Here is a 12,850-nt window from a genome sequence, read left to right on the forward strand (position 1 = left end):
GGCCTGAGTAGAACTGGGAGAAAGGAGAGTGTGGAGCGGGGACACTGAGGGAGTCTGTAGATAATCAGTGGGAATGTTATTTTAATATAATTAAAGTAAAAGTCAAGGTGTGTTCCGATGAAGATGTGTTAGGGCCCACTGAACGGTTCCATTTATCTTGTATATAATTTTGTGAGAGTTAAGAAACCAGGATGTTAAATGAACCTCTTTGAATATTAATGAGGAACTCAATCTTTAAGGGCTTCAGTTTCTTCTTTGGTCAAAGGAGAGGGTCATAATAAATGATATTCCAGCACTGAAATTCTGTTATTATTGATATTTAGACTTGAAGTTTCAAGGAATGGAGGGGCAGTCGGAACCAAGCCAAAAGTAGCTTGAGACACGCAAAAACCGCTAAAGGTTTCTGTGCCCCAGTTTCTTTTCTAGGTAAATAGGATCACTAGTTTCTGCCCTATTCATTTCTACCTCATGATGGTACAAAAGACAGTATTAGGGATTGATTAGGGGTTCGTTTTATATTGCCATAAAGTAGACACCCATCTAATGTTTTATGATACTTTATCAGAAAGATTGCTACAACTGTATTTTTGGGCCACACTTCCATCCAGAAGCTTCTTGGGCCTATTTTTTTAATTCCTTAGAATCATTTGTTTCAAGGGAGAACATTTTATTAATGGGGAACATTCAATTGGCATCAGAGTTCTTTAAAAACATTCATTGCATTTAAGCAACCCTTTTCACCAGGAATGCTACAATCCATAAATATTTAACCCTACCTGGGAGACCTGAGAAGGTATGCTTTACAAAACTCACTCCTGGGAGTTAACTGAGGCATGTTACAATTAGAGTGCTTTATCAGAAACAGAAACAGTTTAATTACAGGCCTAGTAAGCAACATAAGATGCTGAAGAAACAAAAATGTCAGTACACCGGAACCTTATTACAATGCCCCTCGCATAGAAGTTACTGTCTATGTTACCTGTCTATTCCTGTTTCTATGATGTATGATGTACAGATAGGAAAGCTGACATAAATATAGGGAGAAGCTCAAAAAGTATCCGGGCTCTTCCCCCACACCATCACAAAGGAATTACAAGATCCTGTCAGTGCAGGTAAAGAGAAGTAAACATACAGGAGATGTGAATTTATGAAGGGAAATCCAGTCTTCTTGAATGCTAACAGTATGGGGCCTAAATGGGGGAGCCACTTTGTATATTCACGTGCAGTTCTAAGAGAACTGAGAAGCTCTTTTTCCATGCACATGCTATCCAGAACATCAAATTTCAGTCCTTTTTGTTTGTAAGGTTAGGTTTTAATGTAAAAGCAAAACAAACCCAAAATTTTGGAAAGAGAAAAAAAAACTTGTTTTAATTTTCCTTTTATGAAACTACAGTTGTGCAGTCAGCTCATAATTGGTAATGTTAAGAATGGGTGGGATTCACAAACTAAGGGATTAGAACCTGTAAGTTTCTGTTACACAGGTGAGAATACTGTCAGTCAAAATAAAATTTTCTTGCCCAATTTGATGCACAATGAACTCTAGTTATTAAAATAGGATTATAGTTTTCTGATCTATTATCATTGAGATTAAGTACTAAAAAATTTCAGGAAATATAGCACATACAGCATTTCAAGTGTTTTACTTTCTTGGTAAACATAAAAGAACAAAAAGCTCCCACAAGGAAGGATTAGTCTACATCATTGGTGTATATTTGCAAAACATTTCAACACCACCAATGTTAAGTTTCAAGATGGGCATTGGAAATGTCTTACTTTCATGAGGAAAAAGATAGTCTGATAGAAAGATGTGGCTATAGGATATCAAGTAAATGATCCTTATTCATACAGAAAGCGTGTTACTGCTGTTAAATAAGTGATTTTTAAGTTGAATACCTCGAGATGCCTGGTTCTTGATGTGTTTCTGCATGAAGGGAAGACCTTCAAACTTTTGAGGTTTTGAGAATTCCATTGTTCAGCCTATTAGGAAAAAGTCCACCAGGAGAGCTGACCCCAAAATTTGAGAATTTAGTGTAGGCAATTGCTTCCTTGGCCAGCCCCAGGGTAATTGCTAACCAAGGAAAGAGTTGACTTTTTGCTTGCATTCTGCAGTAAGGATATGACTTAGGTTCTGAGGTGGCACTCTTTAACAAGAGGACATCAACAAAAGAAAACGTTTATTAATGTTTGCAGTGCACATCACACCCAAGAAATCAAAGAATAACTCAAAGCAGCAGCTTTAAACTATGGTCTATATGGGATCTTCAGCAAAGAACAATACATTTATAGAGAAATGACAGCACGAAGGAAAGAAGTTTTAGGCTTTCAAAGGCAGCAAACTAGAAAGGTAAATATATGGGAAGAAACTAATAGTAACCTTTGTTTCCTGATTCCTCTTCCCCAAAATATTTATTTCGGGGTGACCTACCCCGGTTTCCTTCACTAGGCTTTATAGCTGTCTCTAAGGAGTCCCTGATGTACTAGGCTCTAAGTTATTGGTATCTGAGTATTGTAAGTGAAATGGGTGTAGGAGTCATTTCATTAGAATATTTTAAAAAGATCTACCCTTATATTATTCTTTAAGCAAAATTTTGTGCAAAAGCCCCAGAATGTCTGGAGCCCTGTAGAGCTGTTTGGTTTTCTTTTTTTTTCCTGAGGAAGGTGGTCTTACTCTTTAACAATTAAAAGCATTATTCCCACATGGACGGGACTGGAAGAGATTATGCTGAGTGAAATAAGTCAAGCAGAGAGAGTCAATTATCATATGGTTTCACTTATTTGTGGAGCATAACAAATAGCATGGAGGACAAGGGGAGATGGAGAGGAGAAGGGAGTTGAGGGAAATTGGAAGGGGAGGTGAACCATGAGAGACTATGGACTCTGAAAAACGATCTGAGAATTTTGAAGGGGTGGGGGGTGGGAGGTTGGGGGCACCAGGTGGTGGTTATTGTAGAGGGCACGGATTGCATGGAGCACTGGGTGTGGTGCAAAAATAATGAATACTGTTATGCTGAAAAAATTAAAAAAAAAAGCATTATTCCCATTAGAGATAATGTAATATCACCTCATTCTTACTATGCACTACAATCATTACAATCACAAAAACACATATTTGTATGTACATACAGACACTGCATGGTGACTGATTCTGGAATAAATCCATACACTAAGTCACAGCATGTAGAGATCATTTATTTCTTAACTGCTCATTTATACCTGAACAAATTTTCATTAAGTATGTTATTAATTTTCCAATGACATAATTTGGTTGTAATATTTTATCTTGTGGAAGTCCATTTGAAAAAGATGCCAGCTGTTTCACTTACTTTAACACTAGTATATTCTGGATCATGTTATACAGTAGTTGTATAGAAATTTAAAAAGATATATTTCCCGTGAGGAGACAGTTGGTTTGTAGCATTGGTGTGTATTTACAAAAACATTTTAACACTACAAACATTAGCAGTTTCAAGGTGGGGCACATGAAAAGGTTTATACGTTGCTGAAGTGATGCAGGTGTACATTTTACAGAGTTAAAATGGAGTCTGGAGACAATGAAGGGAGAGTTCTCACTCAGTGGCACTCCCAGCAGTTTACCTGGCATACCTCAGCGGGAAGGCAGAAGATTCTCTCGCCCAGCAACAGCCCAGCCAGTGAGAAACCACATGACCTTAGCCAATGATATGCCCTTGCAACCTCAAATTCTCCCTCTGCTCAGGTGAACTTTTGTTCAAAGCAATCCCTCCCAATTTCCTTCTTTTCTCTATATAGGGATACTCTTTTTCCTTCCTTCTTGGGACTTGCCTTATGGTTTGCCCTAATTTGCAGTCCCAAATTGCAATTCCTCTGCTACTCCTAAATAAATTTATTTTTTTTAACTGGTTAAATAACTATTTTGTTTTTAAGGTTGACAAAATTTATCAATGAACTGCTTGATATCCATCATTTCCTGGTGACATGAACCATGCATCATGCCTTCATTGGTTTTTAAGGTTACATTGGTTAGATTTACCAAATTTTTTTACCTTCCAACAGCAAGAGAACCAACCATTATGGAAACCAAAGAGTGGTAATCTCCATGGCACAAGAATAAAAATATCTGTTAGCCTTTGATAGGACTCCATGGAATGAAAGCCCACGGGGGAAGTCAGTGGGTACAGGGATAGCTGCCAACTTCTGCTGTGTGGTCCAGCCGTACATAAAAATAAAGCTCTGCCCTGAGAAAATCCTCCCCAAATAATAATGGTAAAAGGAATGCCATTCTTCACTCCTGCTCTATCAAAGTTTTCACATTTTCTGCTAACTCCAGGTTCACCCTCCTTTGAATCTGGTGAGAGCCCAATAATGTTAAACCAAGAAGGCATAGCCATGGTCACAGTTAATGTAACAGGCGTAATGGGCACATGTAGGTAAATAGATTTGATACATGAACTTCTGATACCTGCAAGGTCTCCTGCCCATCCGTGCCCAGTATCTCCATGCTGGGAAGTCTTACAGACATCAATAGTACTGCCTGGTGAGAAGCTGGAAGGAAAGTGGAGCCTGTGAACTGTGTCCCCTCTAGAAAGCACAGTTTGAATATCATGGATCTAGACCAGTGGTTTTCAATCTTTATCCCATTTGAGAATCACCTGGAGAGCTCTAAAAAACACTCTTGAGTGGGCCAAAGAGTTGTTGATTTCAATGGTCTGGGATTGTAGCTTTAGCACCAGGAATTTTTGCCCCAAACTCCCCCAGATGATTCTAATTTGCAGCCAAAGTTGAGAACCATTGGCCTAAAATAATGGTTCTCAACCTTTTGCTTCGATCAAAATCAGTTGGAGGGTATGTTAAAACAGGGCCCCTCCCTCAGAATGTTTGATTCAGTAAGTCTGAGGTGAGGTCTATAATTTGCTTTTCTAGCAAGTTCCCAGATGATGTTGATGGTGAGGTTACCACATTTGAGGACCACTGGTATAGAGCAATGTTATCCAACAGAAACATAATGTGAACCACATATATAATTTAAAATTTTGCAGGGAGCCGTATTTTTTTTTTAAGGTAAAAGGAAACAGGGGCACCTGGGTGGTACAGTTGGTTAAGCACCCGACTCTTGGTTTCATTTCAGGTCATGATCTGGAGCTCTTGGGATCAAGCCCCAAGTCTGGCTCTGCACTGAGTATGGAGTCTACTTGGGACACTCTCTCCCTTTCCCTCTGCCCCTGCCCCTACCCCACTAAAATAAAGCTTTTTTTGTAAAAAACAAAACAAAACAAAACAAAACCAAAAAAAACATAAAAAGAGAGGTGCTTGGGTGACTCAGTCAGTTAAGTGTCTGCCTTCAGCTCAGGTCATGATCCCAGAGTCCTGGGATTGAGCCCTGCATCAGGCTCCCTGCCCAGTGGGGAGTCGGCTTCTCTCTCTTCCTCTCTCCCTCCCCCTCATTGTGCTCTCTCTTTCAAGCTCTCTCAAATAAATAAATAAAATCTTTTTTTTTAAGTAAAAAGAAACAGGTTAAATATACTTCAGTATATTTTATTTAACCTAATATATCAAAAATACTATGTCAATGTTATCAATATAAAAATTATTAGTGAGATGTTTTACCTTTTCTTTGGACTGTTTTTGAAATCTAGTGTATTTTACACTTATAGCACATCCCAATTTGGACACCAGATTTATATTAGAAATACTTGTTCTGCACTTAGATTTTATAAAATTTACAGTTGAAATAGTAGATACAAATACCCAAGTTGTTGCAAACATACCTAAAAGCTTCCAATGACTAAACTGAGTATACATTTTATATTTAAAGTAAAACCAAAGAAAATTTACTTTTTCCTATTTGAAAAATATGTTAAGACTATTTACTGAAGGGGGCGCCCGGGTGGCTCAGTTGTTAAGTGTCTGCTTTGTCAGGATCAGGTCATGATCGCTGGGTCCTGGGATCGAGCCCTGCATTGGGCTCCCTACTCTGCAGGAAGCCTGCTTCTCCCTCTCCTACTCCCTGTGCTTGTGTTCCCTCTCGCTTTCTCTTTCACTGTCAGTTAAATAAAATCTTAAAAAAAAAAAAAAAAGACTGTTTACTGAAGGTCAGTCATTAATACTATCTACCTGTTTGTACAATTTCCATATTGCTAATATGTTGTGCTTCCTAAAGTTCATATGCAAGCCAAAGATTTAAAAATCAGATTACATTTTGTCATAGAATAATACAACAAATGCTTTCAGGGTATCCTATTAATGCCCCCTTTAACACATAATGCTGAAATATACAAAGAATCAAGGAGTGATTCCCTGCAGGATTTTTTTGTTTGTTTGTTTTGTTTTTGAAGACCTCATGTATTTGAGAGGGGTGGGGAACACAGTTGGGGAAGGGGCAGAAGGATAAGCAGACTGCTTGTCAGGCACAAGGTCCCAGGACCCCAAGATCATGACTCAAGCCGAAGTCAGGTGCTTAACCGACTGAGATATTGGATGCCCCTTCCTGGCAGTTTTTAAAAGTAAGATGTTTCTGAATAAAATAAAATGTTTCTGAATAAAATATCAGACAAATTTCAATTTGTCTCAGTATTCCATGAGTAGAATTCTCTTCTATATATGCTCTCTGAAAGTAGATGAGCAATATAAAGATTTAGTTTCCAACAGATGTAAACTATATAACTTGCTTTAGAAGTCAGAATCAACTACAATCACATTTGGTTTTAAATAATTGTTTCCATCTCACTACATAAAGGACATTCATACAATCTTTGCATTAAAAAAGAAACCATGGGAATATTTCAAAATATAAAATATAGTTCAGATTTTCTCTACTAAACTTAAAAACAACTAATTCTAAACTTAAGTGCTCTGCTCAAAATTTTCCAATGGTACTCCACTCATGCATAGAAGCAAAATTATTAATGACTTACAAGAACCACCATGATCTGTCCCAGTTCCCTATCTCTGTAGCTTTGTTACCTTTCCCCTCCTCTCTTACTCTGTTCCAATTATCACTGGACCCCCCCCCCCCAACAGGACAAGCACATTCCTGCCTCAGGGCCTTTGCTTTTGCTATTCCCTATAACTGGAACACTCTTCATGCAGATCTCTACATGGCTCCCTCAGTCCCTTCAAGTCTTAGCCTAAATGTCGTCTGGGACTTCACCAATCATCCCACGTAATAGGACAATTACTATTCCTCCTCCAACCTTCCTTACTCTCTATCATTCTTCCTTACTTAATTTTTCTCCATGTAACTTTTCACATTTAAATATAAAATGAAATTCACTTATTATTTGTCATCTCACTGCCACCACCACTAACATGTCAACTCTCTGCAGTGATAATTTAATATTTTTTTGTCTTTTCTACAGAACTGTACACTTTTATGTTCCTGAACTCTACCTAAGCAACTTTTCTAACTTATTTCACAATCTATTTACTTACACACACTTCTTTCACATGTACAATTTTTATTTGACCGTCTCCTTTAAGTCTTCAGCATAAAGGGAACAGATCATGTCCTCTTTGGCAAAAGATCTATCTGGAAATAACTAATGAGTCATCAGAATTGGAGATAGAAACTTCATTGTTGCAATAACTGGTGAAACAGTCTTTCAAATAGTTGTTGGACTTCAAATCATTCTTGAAAAATTGATGTTTTCAGAGCGCCTGACTGCCTCGATCAGAGGAGTGTGTGACTCTTGATCTCAAGATACTGAGTTTGAGCCCCATGTTGGGTGTAGACCATTACTTAAATAAATAAAATTTTTAAAAATTTTTGTGTTTTCAGTATTCCTCTAAAATGACATAAATTTGGTTGAGGCTATTCTCTAATCAATATTCATTTGGATTGTGTAGTTGCATAATATTTTAGTACCCTGTAGAATTCTATCTGCTGTCAATTAAGTACCTATTCATGAATTGCATGTATTATATTATTTAAACTTAAAAGCACAACTATTATGAAAAAGATCCAGTTCAGTGATTTTTTTCATTTGATTTCACTGAATTAAAATTTTACTACTTTCTTAAATCTGTTTTTTGTCACCAATAAATCTAGATAAAAACCAATTCCCATCATTGTCATGAATGAATCTGTATCATTCCTTGCAAGTAGTTTTTTTTTTTTTTTTCTTGCAAGTAGTTTTTAGTGGAGCAACTCACCCATTTGTTGGTGTGATTTTTTTTTTTAATTAAATTTATTTAAACTAAAAAAACAAAACAAAACAAAACAATTCACCCACTTCCCCCCCCCCCCCCCCGCTTCAGACACATACACACTCCCCAACCTCTGGCAACCTCTACATCTATAAGCTTGGTTTTATTGATTGATTGATGATTCTACATATAAAAGCGATCATATGGTATTTGTCTTTCTCTGTCTGGCGTATTTCACTTACCATAATGTCCTCAAGGGCCATCCATGTTGTTGCAAATGGCAAGATTTCACCTTTTTAATGGCTGAATAATATTTCATTTTATCTGTATATGCATACATATGAATACCACATTCTCTTTTTCCATTCATCCATCCGTGGAAACAGGTTGTTTCCATATCTTGACTATTGTAAACAGTGTTGCAATGAACATAGGGATACACAAAGCTTTTCAAGTTACTGTTTCATTTTCTTTGACTAAATATCCAGAAGTAGAATTGCTGAATCATGGTAGCTCTGTTTTTAATTTTTTGAGGAACCTCCATACTGTTTTCCACACTGGCTGCACCAATTTGCACTCCTACCAGCAATGTAAGAGGGTTCCCTTTTCTCCACATCCTTGCCAACTCTGGTTATTTCTAGTCTTTTTGATAATAGCCCATTCTAACAGGTATAAGGTGCTATCTCATTGTGGTTTTGATTTGCATTTCCCTAATGATTAATGATACAGAGCATGCTTTCATGTAACTGTTAGGCATTGGTATGTTTTTGAACATTGAATTGAGGGTCTCATTTGTGCTGACCACATTTCAAATGCTTAATAGCTACATGTGGCTAGTGGTTACCAAGCTAGCACAAATGTAATCCAATGCATTTGGGTTCTTAAATCAATGTTGTAAGTGACTGAAGAGGTCAAATATACGTATCCATATTTTTGTCATATTCCCTCACATAGTCGTTTGTCCCTTAATTTATTCAAAATGATTATTGGACACTTAATATAATAAGCCTTAGGCTAGGCACTATTATATAGAGATAGACTTATGAGGAGAAATAGCTAATACACAAGTAAAAAAGTTGATAATTACAAAACATGAAGTGTGAAAGAAATTAATGTGCACTTCAGCAATCAGTAACAGGAAGACTAGTTTTAAATATTTATAATGTTTTTTCAACTTTATCTTTTCATAACACTCGGGATGCCTTTTATGTAAGTACTTGAGAATATTTCTGAATGACAGTGTTTCTTCAGGTGTCGCTACAGATAACATCAGTAAGGCTTTGGTTACATGTGTATAGCAGATTTGTTCCCAGTGGAGTATTTCCAGAAATATTCCATTAATTGGGGCACCTGGGTGTCTCAGTCAGTTGAGCGTCTGACTTTGGCTCAGGTCATAATTTCAGGGTCCTGAGATTGAGTCCCACACCGAGCTCCCTACTCAGTAGGAAGTCTGCTTCTCCCTCTCCCTATGTTGCTCTCCCTGCTTATGCTCTCTCTCTCTCTCTGTCAAATAAATAAACATCTTAAAAAAAAAAAGAAATATTCCATCAACTATGAAAGGAGAAACACAAGTAATCATGCAAGTAATAACTAATGTTCCTGTCAAAGAGGTTAACGTTAAAAGTAGTAATTTGAGGGCACCTGGGTGACACAGTGGGTTGAGCATTTGACTCTTGGATTCGGCCCAGTTCATAATCTCAGGATCCTGGGATTGAGCCTCCTTGAGATTCTCTCTCCTTCTCCCTGTGCCCCTCCCACCCCTGCTTGCGTGCGCAGGAGTGTGCATGTGCACACACACACACACACATACACACACACACACACTCTCTCTTTTTCTTTCTTAAAAAAAAAAAAAGTAGTAGTTTGGAATATAGACATATAGACTCTGGAACCAGACTTCCCAGGCTTCTATTCCAGCTTCTCCCCTTCCAGCTTGTTTGCCCGTGTTATATGACTTACCACCTCTGTCTCCTCAGGTGATTGATTTATTCTCACTAGCACTAACACTGCATGAATATTTCTCAAATGAAAGCAAACAGGATAAAGAAATCAGGTACACTATACACTTAGCTTGAACTTTCAAAAAGAAAATACTATCCATTCACCATCACTAGAAGAAATTAAGTGTCCCAAGAATATGATTTTTACTTAGAATTTCAGTAAACAGATGTTTTGGGAGAATTGAGACTTGACGGGTGTTAATACTAATCCTGGGGTATTAACTAATGCACAAGATTCTTTGCATTTTTTGTTCTCATAAGTAAATAAATATTATTTGGAATTGCCTATTTTGTTTAAGTTTCATGTTTTTAAATTTGGAGATGAAGGTGCTTGCAAATACAGGTGAATCCACAGAAGTTCTTGAAGTTTGTTTTGTTTTTCCTAGATATCATCACAGTATAGCTTCCATTATCCATCATTTATCCATCTCAATTAACTGTTTGCATGTGAAGCTCACCACGCAATTGCCCCTTGTACCTGCGCCAGCCCAGACATCTTCCTTAAATGGAGGAGTGATAGAACTGTTCAGGTTCTACAAGAAGCAAAGAAATTACATTACTAAAAACTTGGAAAAGCTTGTAGGGTATTCTAGAGGGGATTGGTATGTAACATGTTGCTCCAAAACTTAGTAGCATGACATGATAACTGTTTTGTTATCTCTTGTGGATTCTGTGCATTCAGAATTTGGGAAGGGCTTAGCTGGTTGGTGCTGGCTCAGGATGTCTCCTGTGGTGGCAATTAAAAAGGAGCTGAGACTGGGAAAAAGTATCCCTGGAGAGGCTGGGGATTGTAGAAGGACCACTCTCCCTCTCTCTTTCCCTCCCTCCCTTTTCATGTAATCTCCGGCTCTCCGTGTGAGGTCTCTCCCTGAGGGCTGGTTGGAGCTCCTCACACACAGCGGGGCCACCTCAGGACAGTGAAGCGGCTTCTGTGGACCTTGAAGACTTCCAGAACAAGTATTTCAGAAAACAGGATAGAAAGCGACTTTCCTTTTGATTACCTGGCCTTGGAAGTCACATAGTGTCCCATACTCTGTATCCAAACAGTCACAAAAGCCAAAGAGGAGTGCCAAAGTCACATGTAAGAAGAGCTTTGGGAATAGGAGATGTGCTGCAGCCATTTGGAAAACACCATCTGCCACATAGGGGTGAAGAGATCTATTTACATTTAGTCCCATCATTATATATATGTATATCATTAGTTTGCCTGAAATAGGCAGTGGGTGGTGCACTTGACATAGACAAATTATCGGCACCAATGTAAAATGTGCATAAGTAAACAGGTTGAGAAAAATTTATTCCAGAAAAGCCATTTAGAGGTACTTCATAATTCAGTTTACATTCAGGCCCTATCCCTTACTACATCTTTGGTGCATCAGATTTTGGAGTCACTGGTGATTCTGAATACAAAGAGGTTTCCAAGTGCTTTCTAAATTGTTCTCAATGTGTTTTAACATGGTATGTTTTCTTCTAATACTTTGAAAAATGGCAACTCTTTGGAACATACGTGTTAGTGCCCAGCCAGAATATTAAATTATCCCTCATACACCATTCTGCAGTATCTTCACTATCTTAAATAGTTAGGAGATTATTCAGTCATACACTGTTAACAAAGAACAGTAAAAAATTGTATATTAGAAACCAAAGGCATTTAGGTTTATTAGAACCATGTACTGATTTAGCTGTAGTAGGAATACCATATTAAAACCAGTAATGGACACTAAATACTGACTAGAGAGAATTCCTTTTTTTTTTTTTTTTGAGAATTTTTTTTAATAGGAAAAAAATATGCTCCAAAGTTATTGATGTTTTATTTCATTTTATTGTTCTGTAGTGTTCAAAATTTGTAAAAAGAGTATATATTACTTTCATATTCAGAAAAAAAAAAAAAACCTGAAAAACTCGGAACATACCCAGGGGAGTGTATGTAATTAAAGCAACATGCTGTAAAATTTTAGGAACCTCAATTATTTTCCTTTTGCTCCAAAGGTTATTAGAGATGATATCTTGGCCTCCTACCTCATTACCTTTCTGCTGTATGGATGCATTAAAGTCTGTCACTGTTTGCCAGTAGGCTCTGGAGCCAACAACATAATGCAACTCTGAGACAGGGAGGGTAAGTTTCATAATGCCTTACTCTGCCAAATACCTTTGCAGATCCACCCTACTTTTCTTACTTTGAAAAAGCCAGACTAAAAACAACCCCCGCAAAAAATCTAAACTTAAAAAATTAAAGCTAAAAAACTTTCTAGAAATATAACCCTTTTTCATAACAATATATGATAAAATTTACCATTTAAGTCCAAGTCTCGTTCAGAATAGATTTGCATGTAATTTAGTTAGTAAATCATTGATTTTCAAATATAACATGATTTTTTTTTAAAGATTTTATTTATTTGTCAAAGAGAGAGAGAGAGAGTGAGCACAGGCAGACAGAGTGGCAGAGGGAGAAGCAGGCTCCCCGCCAAGCAAGGAGCCCGATGCGGGACTCGATCCCAGGACGCTGGGATCATGACCTGAGCCGAAGGCAGCCGCTTAAACAACTGAGCCACCCAGGCGTCCCAAATATAACATGATGTTAACAGGAATTCTCTAAATTGTGATATTATATGGCTTTTCACTTCCCAGTATCCTATACATATTTTGAAAATGTTGATGTTATAATTAGAGAAAATAAACATTAAATATGATTTCTCTCCAAGTCAGGTTTTCAATTGCGAAAAGATAAT

General features: G+C 37.4%; 1 pseudogene; it reads right to left on the reverse strand.

Annotated features, from left to right (window-relative positions):
• Nucleotides 1–3,898: 3,898 nt before the first annotated feature.
• On the reverse strand, nt 3,899–11,299 carry LOC125101652 (acyl-protein thioesterase 1-like; annotated as a pseudogene).
• Between the last annotated feature and the right edge of the window lie 1,551 nt (nt 11,300–12,850).

The sequence above is a fragment of the Lutra lutra genome, chromosome 6 (assembly GCF_902655055.1).
Source record: "Lutra lutra chromosome 6, mLutLut1.2, whole genome shotgun sequence".
In the NCBI taxonomy this organism is placed as follows: Eukaryota; Metazoa; Chordata; class Mammalia; order Carnivora; family Mustelidae; genus Lutra; species Lutra lutra.